This window comes from Balaenoptera acutorostrata, chromosome 15 (assembly GCF_949987535.1).
Source record: "Balaenoptera acutorostrata chromosome 15, mBalAcu1.1, whole genome shotgun sequence".
NCBI lineage: Eukaryota > Metazoa > Chordata > Mammalia > Artiodactyla > Balaenopteridae > Balaenoptera > Balaenoptera acutorostrata.
Genome location: NC_080078.1, coordinates 73,941,989 through 73,959,435, shown reverse-complemented (window position 1 = coordinate 73,959,435; position 17,447 = coordinate 73,941,989). Strand labels below are relative to the sequence as shown.

Here is a 17,447-nt window from a genome sequence, read left to right as displayed (position 1 = left end):
AGACAATAAACTAAAAAGAGAATCAAACCAAACCAAAACAAAAATCAAGGCAATTACAAACCACATTAAACACTTCATTAAGGAGGATTAGAGCACCATAAGAGGAAGTAACTGGGAAAGGTCACTTTCCAGAGAGGCCTCTCCAGGGAGACACTTCTGTTTAAATTAATAATCTATTTGAATATGCACATGGTACAAAATTCAAGCAGTACACAATGTCACCCAGCCAAAAGCGCTTCTCCCTGCCATCTTCCCATCCCCAGTTTTGCAGTCCTCCCCCAGAGAGGCCCCTGTGTTGGCAGTTTCTTGAGACTGGGTGACATTTGTGGTGACATCTGAAATGCAAGAATCAGCAGCCAATTGAAGAGATGAGAGAAGGGGAGTCCAGGCAGAGGGAAGGGCAAGAGCAAAGGCCCTGAGCTGGACCAGCGTTACTGGAGAGAGGAGAGCAGAGGCAATCAATGTGGAATTCGGATGTTACTCTCTGTGGCCCGGGTATAACTTTTGAGTTGGGGTAGGGTAGGAGTGGCCATCTTCTGACTTGTATTTTATAAAAACACTCTGGGGAGAATTGATTTAGAGGCCTGAGAGGGGCAGGGAGTTCAGTGAGGTGGCGACTATGGAGTTGGGATGGAAAAGATCAGTACCAGGTTGGAGGAGCGGCGTCGATCTGGGTTGTTTGGGAGGTGGACGAAGACCAGCGAGGGTCCCAGCCATAGGCTCTGATGATACTTTGCCACCGTTAGTAATCCTGTCTTTGTGATTATTGGATTAATTTGCACCCTTGTAACCTGGCACGGAGTGGGCGCTTGGGACGTGTTTGCTGAAGAGATGACTAACGGATAAAAAGGCCCTTTGTAAATGGAAACACGCCCTTTGAGAAATGGCTGCAGCCTCACCTCCCCCCCCCCCACTCCTTGCATGGGCACTCCCCTCCCACCATCCCTGCCCGTGAATCACCCCCATAGCCATCCTGCCCTTTGGAGACTTCTGATAGGCAGAATTTTAGAACCTCAACCTTAAGGTTCTCGTATTTTCTTAGCCGTGAAACCCTTTTCCCATGAAAGCCTGATATAAAAGGTATAGAAAGTTATTTTATAATTTCAAGCACCCAAGAACTTGGGTAAAAGAAATGAACAAAACAGACAGGATTCTCAACACAGATATTAGCATACAAAATGACCAATGAGAAAAACGAGGCTGTTTTATTAAATGACACAATTTTAAATCAGGGCATTCCTGACAAATGTGTTCTTTTCATTTATCCAACAAAGAGCCATCAGATGCTTCTTGCAGGGAAACCAGCCTCCGGAGCCAATTATTCCAACATTTGATTTCGTTGGTATCCAAACACAGTCCTGCTTCATCCAGAGAAATATTTCCAAAGAGTAAAACTCTGTGTGTATGTATGTTTCAAAATTTTTATATAATTAAAAATATACAACATACATTTTAAAAAATGCACCAAGCCTAAGTGGACAGCTCAGTAATCATCACAAAGAGCACACCACCATGTCTCTGGCACCCAGATGAAGACAGGAACCCCGGCCAGTCCCCAGAAGCCCTACTTGTGCCTCTTCCGGTCACACCCCTCTGAAGAGTAACCATGATCTTGCCTCCTAACACCCTAGATTATTTTGGTCTGTGGTTGATCTTTATAGACATGGAATATAGGCTGTATTCGTTTGTGTCTGGCATACTTTTGTGAGATTCATCCATATTTTTTATAGCTAGAGTTCATTCATTCTCATTGCTGTATAGCGTTCCATTGTATGAATATATCACAATTTTAAATTTATTTATTTATTTATTTATTTATTTATATTTTTTTGGCTGTGTTGGCTCTTTGTTTCTGCGTGTGGGCTGTCTCTGGTTGCGGCGAGCGGGGGCTACTCTTCGTTGCAGTGTGAGGGCTTCTCATTGCGGTGGCTTCTCTTGTTGCGGACCACGGGCTCTAGGCGCGCGGGCTTCAGTAGTTGTGGTTCGCGGTCTCAGTAGTTGTGGCTCGCGGGCTCTAGAGCGCAGGCTCAGTAGTTGTGGTGCACTGGCTTCGTTGCTCCGCGGCATGTGGGATCTTCCCGGACCAAGGCTCGAACCCGTGTCCCCTGCATTGGCAGGCAGATTCTTAACCACTGCACCGCCAGGGAAGCCCCTATCACAATTTTAAATAGTGATTTTTTTAAAAGCAGCTCACTGGGGGTGGGTAGCGGGCAGGGACTGGGTTTGACTCACAGATAGGTTTTGTTTCACACACGTAGTATTTGTTTTGTTTTGTTTTCACTGAATTGGTTGCTGTTAAAGAGCAACGTCTGGCTTCTCTTGGAAGACCTGCCATTGCTGGGCCCCTGGTCTCAAGTGCCCGGAACTGAGTGCTGGCTGCGCCTTCTCAGCAATGCGTTCCATTCCCATTTTGCCATTGTTGCCACCACCCCCTGTTGCACAGGCCAGCCTCACTCACCAATATTGCCCACTTGGCCCTGTTAATGTTTTTTTTTTTTTACTAGTTACACATGGCCTTTATTTGTTTTTTAAATTTATTTTGTTGAAGTATAGTTGATTTACAATGTTGTGTTAATTTCTACTATACAGCAAAGTGATTCAGATATATATATATGCATATATATGTGTATATATTCTTTTTCATATTCTTTTCCATTATGGTTTATCACAAGATACTGAATATAGTTCCCTGTGCTATACAGTAGGACCTAGTTGTTTGGCCCTATAAACGTTTGCATCTTCCGCTCCAGCTTTAATTCAGCAGAGGTGGCCCCAAAATGCTTTATTCTGTGGTCTACACCACAACAGATAGATCTGGCAGCTCAAGTTAGAATATAAGTTGTCTCCACCAGGTTAAATTTTTGAATGCGTATTTGAATGCTCAAAAAATTTATTATTGGGACTTCCCTGGCAGTCCAGTGGTTAAGACTCTGTGTTTCCTTTGCAGGGGGCGTGGGTTCGATCCCTGGTCTGGGAGCTAAGATCCCGCATGCCACGCAGCATGGCCCTCCCCCAAAAAAGTTATTATCATTATTACTATATATTCAACATAATGTTAGCTATTTATTGTTTGTTTTTTTTTTTAAAGATTTATTTTTTTATTGATTAATTGATTGATTGCTATGTTGGGTCTTCGTTTCTGTGCTAGGGCCTTCTCTAGTTGTGGCAAGCGGGGGCCACTCCTCATCACGGTGCGCGGGCCTCTCACCATCGCGGCCCCTCCTGTTGCGGAGCACAGCTCCAGACGCGCAGGCTCAGTAATTGTGGCTCACGGGCCCAGCCGCTCCGCGGCATGTGGGATCTTCCCAGACCAGGGCTCGAACCCGCGTCCCCTGCATTAGCAGGCAGACTCCCAACCACTGCGCCACCAGGGAAGCCCTATTTATTGTTTTTTAAATTTTGTGGGCAGGCTGATCATCTGACCTCCTAGGCTGACCAACCATCTCAGTTTGCCCAAAACTGAGGGGGTTTTTAGGACATGGGACTTTCACTGCTAAAACTGGAAAAGTCCTGGGCAAAATGGGATGAACTGGTCACCCTCGGTCTGCCTGAGAGTGATTCCTCACTGTCAGTAACTTAACACACTGGGCCTCTTACTTTTATTAAATTATAGATTTGATTTTGAAAGTAGTATTTGAATCACATGTTGTAGAACCCCTAAAAGTATCCTTTATGATATAGTTTCTGTAAAGCACTAATCTTGCCTACATTTTGCCCATTTTGTAGATGGGGAAACTGAGGCCCAGGGGTGCAAAGCAGTCCCTGTTTGTGGCAGAGATGTTCCCCAGCCCCAACTTTTATGCTTCTCCTCCATCACTTCCTCCAGGTAGCAGATGGATACTGTTTCTTTTGTGCTAACCAGGTACTAGGTAACACACTGTGCTTTCCACTAATTTTATTCTCACGGTAATCTTAGGAGGTGGGTGGGACTTCCCTGGTGGCGCAGTGGTTAAGAATCCCCCTCCCAATACAGGGAACACCAGTTCGAGCCCTGGTCCGGGAAGATCCCACATGCCACCGAGCAACTAAGTCCGTGCCTCACAACTCCTGAGCCTGTGCTCTAGAGCCCACAAGCCACAACGACGGAGCCCATGTGCTGCAACTACTGAAGCCCACGTGCCTAGAGCCCGTGCAACAAGAGAAGCCACCGCAATGAGAAGCCTGTGCACCGCACGAAGGCCCAACACAGCCAAAAATAAATAAATAAATAAATTTATTTAAAAAAAAAAATCTTAGTAGGTGGTGATACCCATTTGAAAGATGAGACACTTTCTTCTTGCCTTCTTTCCTTCTTGCCTTCTATCCTGCCCACCCACTCCTATCCCAGGACTATCACTCATTCATTATTCATTCATTCTGTATATATTTGCCTAACGGTGGTTTCCTTGGAATTTATGTCACAGGGAAAGTCACCCAGGTTCTCTGGGTCCTGTTTAGCCACTGAGTCTAGTCCCGTGTTGTCTGCAGCCTGTTTTAAAACATTGTTGAAGGATTTCTTGGCTCAGTCAGCAAATGTCTGCTGACCTCCTCCTCCTGGGGCTATGTGGTGAATGACACAGAGACCCTGCCCTCAAAGACTCAAGTCTGGTGGGGCACCCAGCTCACCAGGCTCTTTCCCTACTGTACTGTGGATGACCTGAGTGCAAAGTCTGGGTCTTCCCATCATTTTGCCATTAAGAGGAAGCCAACAGCAAGCATGTAAAGGAGTAGATCACACCACGGTACAGAGAGGGCAGCAGGTGTCCAGAACCCCCAGCCATGAACTGCCAGCGTCCAGGCAGGGAGCAGTAGCCTTCTCAAATGTTTAAATAAGGGTTTCTCTAGGGTTTCCCTGGCGGTCCAGTGTTAGGACTCTGTGCTTCCACTGCTGGGGGGCATGGGTTCCATCCCTGGTCCTAAGATCCCGCAAGCTGTGCGGCGCGGCCAAAAAAAGAAAAAAAAAATCAGGGTTTCTCCATTTCAGCACCATTAACATTTGGGGCTGAATAATTCTCTGTTGGAGAGGGGAGGTGCCTTGTGCATTGTAGGATGTTGAGAAGCATCCCTGGCCTCCACCCTCTAGGTGCCAGTAGCACTCCTGTACCAGTCATGACAACTAAAAATGTCTTCAGACATTGCCAAATGTCCCCTGAGAAGCAAGATCTCCAGGTTGAGAACTGTCGGCTTAACTGAAGCAAATTTAATGGATGGAGTATTTACAGAGCTGTGGGCAGGCTAAGGGAATCTTCAAGGACTAGTGAGGCACCCAGGGACTAAAAATGTGGGGAGCCGTTATCACCCCCAGACCTAAAGGGGTGAGAGAGGGAACAGTGTAACTGCTCCTGGAAATAGCTGGAAGCCTGGAAGTGAGGCCATGGAGAAATGCAGCCCCTGCCAAGAATAAAGCAAAACAGGCAGGAGGCGGATGGCATAAACACCCCCACTTCTCCCTCATCCTGCCTTTGAATCTCTGGTTGATGCCTCTCTTTGGCCAAATCCAATGAGAAGTCAGGAGGCATGGGTGCCTCCTGGGACACAGAGCAGAGCGGATGATGGTGTGTGGAGGTGGTGGACGAATGAAGAGTAACTATCACAGGGAGGCAGCAACAGGCCTCAGACACTGGACATTTGAGTTCAGTCTTGTAACTTGCGTAGGAGTTTTCCAGGTAGAGCAAACCGGGAAAGGGTATTTCATCCAGAGGGAACAGCATGTACATAGGAATGGAGTTACAAAAGAGCCTGGCTCACTTAATTGTTTATTTAATCATGATTGTTTGTTTGATTGATTGACTCTGTCCTAAAACATTCGAAAGGTACAAAAGGGCATAAAATTAAAAGTAGGTCTTCCTCCCACTCCTGACCCCAGCTGCCCAACTCACCTCCCAGAGGCCACCTTTCTCTCCAGTCTCCTCTCACTTCTAGAAATAGCCAGTGCAAATGCTAGCAGGTAATGTATACGATGTGTGTCACTTAAGCTCCTAATTTGACTTAATTTAACTGAAGTTGTGGAGCCCCTACTGTGTGCAGAGAAACGGGTGGAGAGCTCTGGCCTTGAACTCTAAGCCCAACCCTTCACTTAACACCGGGTGGTTTTAGGCACATCTCTCTCAGCTTCCCATTTCCTCCTCCAAGAAAGGAGTGAGTCTCTAAGAGGCCTGCCCATTCTGTGGGGTTTGCCCACAGTTGTGTTGTTCAACTGATGTTTTGTGGATTAAATGGAATTAAAGCTGAACCACTGGCAAGAAGCAAATTGTAAAAAAGGAGCGCACATAAGCCTTGGGTCCCTCTTGGGCCCACGTATTGTCATTTGGGGGAGATGAGTGAGGTTTCTGTCTCCAAAGACGTGCTCTGGTCTGAGCCAACAGAATCATTGTCTAAGAAGAGAATGCCTATACTCTGACCTTGAGAGTGGACTGGCTTGGGAGCTAGTCGGCTCCAACCAACTGGGTGGTATTTGGCGTGGCTCAGACCTGCCCAAGGAATACCAGACCCTGCCTGGCTACCCTCAGCTGGTGTCTGCAGCCCTTGGGGGAGCTTAAGACCAGAAGGAAGAGCTGAGAGGGCCATCAAGCTACAGATAAAGGGAGCCTGATGGCCAGCTGGTAAACCTGCTGGTACCTGGAAGCAAACAAGCAAATCTGGCACCAGATGCCCAACTAGAAGCCCAGAAACCAGAGCAACCCAGGTCACCAGGAGCAGATGAGAACAGGGCTATTCCTTACCTCTGCTCTTCCATTCTGATCTCTCTTGTCATCTTAAGACTCGGTTCTTTCCTGACAATGTCTGAATGTCCAGCACTTAGGACAAAGATGCCTGCCATGGATGGACCACCCGCCTTTCTTTAGGTGCTGACCACACAGCAACTCTCACCTCCTGGCTACTCTGCAAGGAAGGTATTGATGATCCCCACTTTGCAAACAAGGAAAACTGAGGCTCAGAAAGGAGAGATGCAGGGCAGTGTGAGGTTGGGGACTGTAAACATATACTGATATCAACAGGCATTTTGTGTTGAAGACTTATGGAGTTTTGAGCACAGAATCAGAGAATCTTAGAATCATGAAGTCCAGGAGTCCTGGATTCACAGGTTACCAGTATAATCCACACGCCCCACCTGTTCACCACACCGCAGATGAAATGCCTCTCTCGGGCCCATCTCCCATGCATTCAGACCTCTTCTTCTCTCACCTGGGGTCTTGTTCCAGCCTCCTCCTTGGTCTCTCCTCTTTCCAAACCTGCAAGCAGCAGCCAGAGGCTTTTTTCTCTAAGCAGACTGTGTCACTCTTCCTCTTAAAACGCTTCATTGACTCCCCTTTGCCCTCAGGATAAAATTCAAACTCCTTGACATGGTTTACTAGGTCCTCTGTCATCTGGCCATAGTCTCTTGCCACTTTACCTCTCTCTGACACCCCCCCCCCGGCCCCTAACTCAGACGAATCTCGGTTTAATTTACTGGATATGCCGCGTAGTCTCTCTCTCCCTAACCCCTGGACCTTTGCACTTGTTGTTTCCCTCACTTGGAACACAGTGTACACCAGTGCCCCCTTCCTCTGGTTGGAATACTCTCTCTCTCTCTTCCTGGCTCCTCTGGGAAGCCATTTCTGCTCACACCCGTCCCCAGGAGGCTGGGTTGGTGCCTCCTTCCCCACCCCAACCTCCCACCCACAGTGCCTGTGCCTACCTGCATGACACTCACTGTGGGTCATACATGCCCATGTGCTTGCCTGTGTCCCCCTCAGCTCATGAGACACAGGAGGGCAGAAACAGGGCTCTTCTTTTCTCTACTGAGCCCCTAGCTCCTGACATTGTTCCTGGCAGAGAAGAGTTTCTGAACAAAGATATGTATTGATAAATGAATCACAATACATCAGAATCACAGAATCACAAAATCATAGAATCATGGACTTGGCGAAACAGAAACCTAAAATCTCAGAGTCATATAATCATCAACTTAGAGAGTATTAGAAACACAGAAACTGAGAACTCTGGAAGCTTAGGATCTCAAGATTCGAAGAATTCTTGCATAGGTATCTTGTCCAAGGACTGTTAGTGGATTAAGAAAGTCTCAGTTGTGCCCTTCTATGTTATTCAGTTTATATTTTTACGTATATTTATGTAGTATTACATTTATACCTTTCAAATATTTATTTCTATAGTGTCCTTCTATAATATTTATTGAGCACCTAACGTTATTTATTAACCAATATTTATTGAGCATGTACTATGTGCCAAACATTGTGCTGGGCAACTGTATTTTATCTATGGCTGCATAACAAATTATCCTAATTTGAAACAGCAAACATTTCTTATGTCACAGTTTTTGTGTGATAGGACTTCAGGAGTGGCTTAGCTGGATGGTCTGGCTTAGGGTCTCCCATGAGGTTGCAGTTAAAGTGTCAGCCAGGACTTGACTGTGGCTGGAAGGTTCACTTCCAAGATGGCTCATTCACATGGCTAGCGGTTGACAGGAGGCCTCAGCTCCTCTACATGTGGACCCCACCACAAGGCTCCTTCAGTGTCCTTACAACATGGCTGCTGGCTTCCTCAGAGCAAATGATCCAACACGGCAAAATGAAAACCACAAAGTCTTTTATAACCTAGCCTTGAAAGTCACACGTTTAAATTTCCACAATATCCTAGTGATCACACAGGACAGTCTTATTCAGTTTGGGAGAGGATGACACAATGGTGTGAATACCAGGAAGTAGGGCTCACTGGGGGCCTTCTTGGAGCCTGGCTACTACAACAGTGTGGAACAAGACTGATAGCAGGGCTTCCCTGGTGGCGCAGTGGTTGAGAATCTGCCTGCCAATGCAGGGGACACGGGTTCGAGCCCTGGTCTGGGAAGATCCCACGTGCCGCGGAGCAACTGGGCCCGTGAGCCACAACTACTGAGCCTGCGCGTCTGGAGCCTGTGCTCCGCAACAAGAGAGGCCGCGATAGTGAGAGGCCCGCGCACCACGATGAAGAGTGGCCCCCGCTTGCCACAACTGGAGAAAGCCCTCGCACAGAAACGAAGACCCAACACAGCCAAAAAAATAAATTAAAAAAAAAAAATGCTCGGGATTATTAAAAAAAAAAAAAAAAGACTGATAGCAGGCTAGAGTTGACAGTCTGGGGGGGAAGGGTAGGGGAAGACAATAAATCGATATTTTAAAAAATAGTTTCAGATAGTTGTAAGCACAATGAGGAAAATCAAACAAGATAATAATTTAGAGCAAGGGTCAGCAAACTATGGTCATTGGCCAAATCTGGCCTCCTGCCTGCTTTTATAAATAAAGTTTTATTGGAACTCAGCCATGCCATTCACTTACATACTGTTTGTGGCTGCCTTCACGCTATAATGGCAGATTTAAGCAGTTGCAACAGAAACTGTATAGCCTGCAAAGCCTCATTTGTTTAGCTAAGTTGGTCAGGGAAGGCCACTCTAATAAGAGGCAACATTTGAGCAGAGATCTGAATGGTTAAAAGGAAGTGGCCATGAGAAGAGCCAGGAGAAGAATGTTGCAGAAAAAGGGAACATCAGGGTGAAGGCTGTGAAGCTGTAAAATGAGAACAGCTTTGGTGTGTTGAGGAACAGAGGGGAGGCCAAGGGGGCTGGAATGGAGTGAACAACGGGCAGAGTGGTAGGAGAGGACCTCGGAGAAGTGGTCAGGAGTCACTTTATATAGGCTCTTGGGGCCCTGGTGAAGGGATTGAATTTTGTTCTAGAAATGATGGGAAGCCATTAGAGGGTTTTAAGAGAGAGAGGTAGGATCCGACGTGGATGGGAAAGATGACAAGTGTAGTTTGGCTCCATCCTCTGAATAAGACAGCGTCTCTGCTGCCCCTGTAAGCACAGCTGTCCCAGAACTTGTTGGTCTTAGAAGACCCAGGTAAAGACTTTGGCATTACTGCCTGACTACATGTTCAGGACTCAGCAATCCCTCTGGCCAGAAAGTCCTTTCTTTTGACCCACTTGGAGTCCCTGCACTCTCATCCCAGCCTGTCTCTTCTGGATCTAGGAAATCTGTGAAGTTGGAAAGGGCATTGGATTTTGAGCCCTGGATTCCAGACTCTTCCCTGACACTGACTCACCTGTGACCGTGAGAGAACCAGGCAACCTCTCTGGGCCTCAGTTTCCTCATCTGTAAAATAAGGTGAGAGTCCGGTCTGCTCAGGCCAAGACAGGTGATTAAGGGTGGGGTTGTGTTGGACACATGCACCAGTCTTAGGAAGAGCCCAAAGGACGTGTGATGGTCCAGACTGGGGTGGGCTTGGCCAGGCTGGGGTTGCTGACTTGGTGAGGGGTAATAGGGGCCGTAGGTCCATTGGACAAAAGGCTTGCTGCAAGCCCTCTCCTGCTTAAATTTTGAACAACAGGGAAGCTTGCTGCCTCCCAGAGACCCTCGGGATGGCAGACTTTGCCTGGGGGCAAGATCTTTGAGGGAGATGGGAAATCAGTGTCTGTGTACAAGTCAGCTTTGGGTATTAGAAAGACAACAGGATCTGTTATCAGAGAGAACCTCGGCCCTACCATTTATTAGCCCCATGCCCTCTTGTGTCCTTAGTTTTCTCATCTATGAAATGGGTAGAATCCAACCTAAGATGTTTCAATTGTAAGAGGCACTAACATTTTGTGTACCATTAAGAAAGAAAACACACTGACAATTAAGTTATGACATAATGCTTTCTTGTCACTTAGAATTTTTATTTTACTTTTATTAAAGAGCTCTGAGACATATTTAGACCTTGTCTTTAAAATCATACAATACCCTTCCACATAGATATGAAGGAAAATATAAGTGAAATAAATTAGTTAAGGAACTCCTAAAACTTCTTCCCAGTCAGCATCCAGATCATCTAGATAACTTTTCCACGCAGAACCTTCCTTGTCCATATTTTTTCACGCAGTATTGTCCTCCATTACTGTTAAAATATTTGGTCACCCACCATTTCTTGAAAGAATGTTCCATTACAGTCTCCAGGACTTTCTTCCAACCTGCTTACTCTGATTCTGCAGGTTTGACCCTGGCGCTCTCTTACTCTTATCAGGTGTCAACGGAAGGTTTTCAGGAAGCAACCAGGACTCGCGTCCCTCCCTCAGATGGTCCTTAAATCAATCATTTGTGAGGAAATACACAGGGGGTGCAGTTGACCAGTTAGGCCCCTGGAAATAATGACCAGAACCAACGAGGTCTGATCACCACCCGATTTAACCAACAGAGATTGTCGGCTGCGATTGGTTTAAAGACACATCCTAACATCAGAGATGTAATGGGAAAAAAAGGTGAGTTGAAGAATTTTAAAAAAATATCACGGCCACTGCTGCCTCTTAGGGTTTATGCAGGGGTGAAGTGTGGGAAGTGTGCGATGGGCTCTGCAGGGGCCACCCCTGGGCAGTGCTCAACTGTCCCCTGACTCTCCTGGCCCCGGGCATCGCCCTCCCTCGCAGGGCTGCTCATGTTTATGGCGACAATCGCTGCCACTGCCAGACATGATCTCAAAGCCATAAAGGTTTTTACAGTTTCACTCTCCCCCTGAGATAAGCCCGGGGAGCCCTTCTCAAGGCCGGGGAGCAATTTCAGATCCGCAGGGGGAGGGGCCGGCATTGCACAAGTCAGGAAACCGAACAGGTTTTATGGCCCCGACTTCTCAAAGAAGACCATGTTCTCATATCCTCAGTTTGAACCTGCTGGCGACACCTCAGCACCTGGAGCACAATGACATTCATTCATTCGTTCATTCATTTGTTCATTCATTCATTCATTCAACAAACAAATAGAGTGCAAGGCACACCGCTGTGATGGTCTGTGCGGACCCAGGGCAAGTCACTTCCTCTCATCTGTGAAACAAGGACAGTTCATTTAACCTGCCTCCCGGCTCACTGAGCCAGCTACACTAGACAAGGAGTGTGACAGCGCCCTCAGCACATAGTAGGCCCGCAACCAACGTTGCCTGAATCTCTTTCCCTCACCTTTGACATCCATCTCTCCTGTTCTTGGTTCCTTTTCCTCTTTCTGACCAGGATGGTGGAGGGACCCCGAGTGAAGTCTTCCCCTGCACCTCTCTGCTGCCTACACTCCCTTTTTGAAATGAGCTCAAGCATCTATTTGGCTTTTTTTCTTTCATTTAAAAAAAAGTTAAGGTATAATTTCCATATTCTAAAACTCACCCTTTTTAATGTTATGGCTCTGCAAGTTTTGGCAAATGTACATGGTGACGTAACCCCTACCACAGTCAAGATACAGAACATCGCCATCACCCCAAGACCCCTCTATGCCCCTTTGCATTCAAACCCCCTACCCCATGCTTAGCCCCTGGTAACAACAGCATGTGTCCCTAGAGTGTTGCCTTTTCTAGAATATCCTATAGAGGAAGTCATATCGCATGTAGCTTTGGGGCTCTGACTTCTTTTCTTTTCTTTTTTTTAGTATTTATTTATTTGGCTGCGCCAGGTCTTACTTGTGGCACAAGGGATCTTCGTTGCCACATGCGGGATCTTTTAGTTGCGGCATGCGAACTCTTAGTTGCGGCATGTGGGATCTAGTTCCCTGACCAGGGATCGAACCTGGGCCCCCTGCATTGGGAGCGCGGAGTCTTAGCCACTGGACCACCAGGGAAGTCCCGGGGGTCTGACTTCTTGCACTCAGAATGATGCATTTGAGACCCAGCTTGCTTGATCAATAGTCTGCTGCCTTCTCTTGCTGAGCAGTATTTTCATTTGGCTTTTAAATCACATCTGTACTTGTGGCTTGGACTTTTCCTCTGCAGCCCAGCTTTTCCCTGAGCTCTAGGCTTGTATATCCAATAATTCCTTGGATGCTTAATTGGCATCTCAAATTGGCATCCCCAACAGAACTCTGCTTGCTAACCCAAATCTAGAGCTGCTCTAGCCTTCTTCATTTCAATAATCAGTGACACCAGCCCCACGGTTACTTCTCCTCTTTCCTTCACACATCCAATCCATTAGCAAGGTCTTGGCAGTGTGGCTTCCAAAACATCCCAACCTGATCACCTTTCCCCATCACCACCTGTGTTAGTTTTCAATTCTGTGTAACAAATTACCCCAAACTCAGTGGCTTAAAAAGATGCCCATTTGTTATCTCACAGTGTCTGGTCAGATGTCCAGGCATGGCATAATGGGGTTCTCTGCCCAGGGTCTTACAGCTGAAGTCAAGGGCTGTATTCCTACCAGACGGCTCTGGGGAAAGAGCCACCTCCAGCCTCATTCAGGTTGTTGCCTGAATTCAGTTCCTCATTGTTGCAGGATTGAGGTCACCATTTCCCAGCTGGCTGTCCACTGGGGAGGGTCACTCTCAACTTCTAGAGACCACCCACATTCCTTGCCATGTGGCCACTTCCATCTTCAAAGCCAGCCACAGAGAGCCTCTCTCACGTCGAATCCCTCTCCTGCTTCTAATTTTATATGCCAGAAAGAGCCCAGCCCCCCACCCCAAGGACTCAACTGATTAGGGAAGGCCCGTCTATGATAATCTCTATATCACAAAATCACTGGTTTGGGACCTTCATTACATCTGCAGAATCCCTTCACAACAGCATCCAGATTTGTGTCTGAATAATATAGAGAAGATGTGTCTAGACCAGGGGGCAGGAGTCTTGGGGTCACCTTAAAATTCTGCCTACCACACCACTCAAGTCCAAGCTACCATTGTCTCTCCCCTGAACTACTGCACAGACCACCTCCGGGCTTTTCTGCTTTCACTCTCTTCCATGGAGTCCCTTCTCTACACAGTAGAGAGTGACCTTTTTAGAACATGAATCAGATCACATCAGTTCCCTGTTGAAAAACCTCCAAGAGTTTCCCATTGCACCAAAAATGAAATCTACGACCTTTCTCATTGCCTAGAAGGCCTGCCCCCCGCCCCCGGTCCTGGCCCTGCCCACCTACCAGACTCCTTCTCCTCCCACGTTGCTCCAGCCACACTGACCGCTGTGCTCAGCCTCCAAGAGGCTCAGCTGGCTCCCACCGCAGGGCTTTTACACTTGTGGTTCCTGCCTTTCCCCCAGAGCTCTGCGGGGCTGGCCCCTTCTCAACCTCCAGAGCTCAGCCCAGACTCACATCCTCGGGGAGGCCCTCCCTGACCCCACGATCTGATGTTATTCCATCCTCAACACTTTCAAATTTACCTATTTGTTGTTTTTATTTCATATTCACACTGTCACCATACCTTGCTTTACTGGCTTTCTTTTTTTAAAAAAAAATTATTTATTTATTTTTGGCTGTGTTGGGTCTTTGTTGCTGCGCGCGGGCTTTCTCTAGTTGCGGCGAGCAGGGGCTACTCTTCGTTGCGGTGCGCGGGCTTCTCATTGCGGTGGCTTCTCTTGTTGCGGAGCACGGGCTCTAGGCGCACGGGCTTCAGTAGTTGTGGCTCGTGGGCTCTAGAGGGCAGGCTCAGTAGTTGTGGTGCACAGGCTTAGTTGTTCCGCGGCATGTGGGATCTTCCCGGACCAGGGCTCGAACCCATGTCCCCTGCATTGGCAGGCGGATTCTTAACCACTTGCGCCACCCGGGGAAGTCCCCTTGTTTTACTTTCAAAGAACGTGACCGTTTACAGTCTGACAGCACTTGACTATTTCACATTTTACCTTTTTAATTTATTCCCTCAAACATTGTCTGAGTGCTCCCTCTAGGAGGTAAACCTCAGGAAGTCAGGGACTCTACCTGTCTTGCTCACCTGTGTACCCTGGTGCCTAGACAAGGGTACAGCACATAATGGGCGCCCAATAGACATTTGTTGAGTGAGTGAATGAATGGACATATGTCTCTTGAACTGGTCCCTCCTCTGCATCTCTACTGCCTCCATCGGCCACAGGCCTCACCATCCCTCACCTGGTCCAGCACGTGAGCGTCTTCACTGGTCTCCCTGTTTACAGTTGCACCTTGTCCAATCCATCCTCCACAAAGCTGCCAGAATGAGCCTTTAAAAACACAGATCTGGCCACAGCCTTCCCCTGATCTCCGATCTCCAGTGATTTCCTATTTCCCCCAAAGAAATTCCGGTTGCCCAGTGTTTGAGGCCCTCCCCCCTGGCCCAAACCAGCCGCCAAGGCGTGCTTCCAGGTGTGGGTTGAGGACTTCAGTGGCATGCTGAGTGATGTTAGGGATACACAGAGATGGTATTCCGTGACATTGTCACCAAAGCCTGTCTCTTTACAAGTCTTCCTTCCTTCCGAAAACTTTATGGAGAAAGTCTCCATTGGAAACATATGCCTTTCACATCTAAGTACTCGTCAATTTCCCGTTTGAAGAAGAAAGTGTAGAGCTTTCCCTGGGCAATCCTATCTGGCTCCACCTTAAAAATATTGTTTTCTTTTCACTCTAATTTTGCCATCACCTTCTATTTACGTGGCAAGTGATACTGGTTTTCCATTTACGTCAGCGATCAGTGTAAGGAGAATGCTTATGAATTGATTTAAAGAAAAATAGTAAGTAAGGGAAGGCACAGTGGTACTCGGGTGTAGAGAGGATCAGGTGGCATGTACAGTGACCGCTGGCTGGGAACGCTGGCCTCTATCCTCCCTCCCGTCCATGGGCTGTGCTTCCTGCTGCCTGCCCTGACTTGCCGCTCCATCTCTCTCTCAACCTTGAACGCACTTCTGTCTTTTCTCTGTCTCACCATTGCTTCTGAATCCTCCAGCAAGTGAGACTTTCCCAGGCTGCAGTCATTCCCCCCCTCAAACTACCATCTCCCAGCTGTCACTCTTACTCCTTTGGCTCTTAATATTCAACTGCCTGTAATTTTTCCTTCTACAAGTGAAAATTGTAAACTCTAAGAGGGAGGCACCTTGTGGTACCACTTCTCCATAACCCCCAGGATGCTCTGGCACAGGGCTCCGCCCATCAATATTTGTCAAATTGAACTTTCCACTGTTTGCGCTACGTCTGTGCTCACCACACAGTGACTGAGTCATCAACATCCTCCCTGGTCCCATTATGGTGGCCCCTGGGGTCAGACAATGGGTGTTTGAACCTCAGCTCTTGGGTCAGCTCTGACCCTTGGACGAGTCCCTTCCTCGTTTGTAAGATAGAACAAGAATATCTGACTCAGTGCGTTGTCGTGGGGATTAAATTATGTCCAGCAATGTCTGGCAGAGAGGAAGAGGTCAATAAATGTGGGCCTTGGAGACAGTTGTAGCTTGTGGCTACGGTTGTGGTTGTAGCTCCTCCATCACCGAAGAGCTGCATGGGATCCTGTGACTCAGGTCTCTTAGATCAGGCCTTGGAATTTACGGATGACGCACTGATTCGAGAAATGTAGATCAAAAGCGATCTGGGTTCCACAAAAGAGGAAGTAGGGTGACCCCACCAATTTGTGATGATAGCTCATTCACGCTGCATGGAAATTCCTTTGGATCCTCACACAGCCTGTCACCAGAGTCCCTCCCACTTCTCCTTCCCGTTTATTGAGCAATGGGGGCTCCATTTGGGATAAAGGGATAAAAGCCTCTAGTGTCATGGCTGGGGAAGCAACCTTTGTAGGGGGAGGCGAATTCCCAATTCTCAGGGGGGTGCCGCACGGGTTGGTAGAAGAAGCATGGGATTTGCATCCTGGCTCAACCGCTCACTGGCTTTGTGCCTTGGACAAGTTTCTTTACCTCTCTGAACCTCAGTTTCATGGTCTCTAAAACAGGGATAATGGGATGTGCTGTGTGTCATCTGAGTTGATGTTGTTCTGCAACTAAAATGGAAACCAAACTTGCAGCTCTGGACGCCCACGCGGAGATTCGAGATTAACTGGGGCAAAGGGCTGATGAGGTGGAGGAGCCAAGGCCAGAGGAATTTATGGCAGCCCAAGGTTTATGGTTTTGATATGGATTTATTAAGCACACTCTAAGACTGCAATAGCCTGCTCCGGCCCCCACCCCATGTCCGTGCTGGCAGCGGCATGGACGAAGCTTCTGTTGCAATATTATAGAGATTATTTCCTGGTGCTCGGGAGTGGAGGGAAGGCACAGGGGATGGTGGGAGTGGCCCCCGGGATCAGGCAGGCAGCGAATGGGTGCCTCTGCGGCTGGAAAGCTCAATGGTTAGCTTCTCACTAGTCAGGGGGTGGTGAAGAGTCCACACTCACGAAGCCCCCCGGGGTGGGCACTCTCTGTGCACCTCATATACACGGCAGCTCTCGTAGCTACTATGATCTCATTCAAGTCCATCCTGAAAACACCCCTGGAGGGAGGGATCGGGGGCTTCCCTGGTGGCGCAGTGGTTAAGAATCTGCCTGCCAATGCAGGGGACACGGGTTTGAGCCCTGGTCTGGGAAGATCCCACATGCCACAGAGCAACTGAGACCGTGCGCCACAACTACTGAGCCCGCGCTCTAGAGCCAGCGAGCCACAACTGCTGAAGCCCGCACGCCTAGAGCCCGCGCTCCGCAGCAAGAGAAGCCACCGCAATGAGAAGCCCGCCCACTGCAATGAAGAGTAGCCCCCGCTCGCCGCAGCTAGAGAAAGCCCACGCGCAGCAACAA

At 48.0% G+C, this 17,447-nt stretch overlaps 1 long non-coding RNA gene across 1 annotated transcript in view; it reads left to right on the top strand.

Annotated features, from left to right (window-relative positions):
• Window positions 1-17,426, top strand: part of LOC130704820 (uncharacterized) — a 35,138-nt gene extending 17,712 nt beyond the window's left edge. Inside the window, exons 3-5 of the long non-coding RNA XR_009005299.1 lie at window positions 9,981-10,115; window positions 11,011-11,245; window positions 17,211-17,426. This is a non-coding gene — a long non-coding RNA (uncharacterized LOC130704820). The remainder of the gene's footprint in view (window positions 1-9,980; window positions 10,116-11,010; window positions 11,246-17,210) is intronic.
• The last annotated feature ends 21 nt before the right edge of the window (window positions 17,427-17,447 follow it).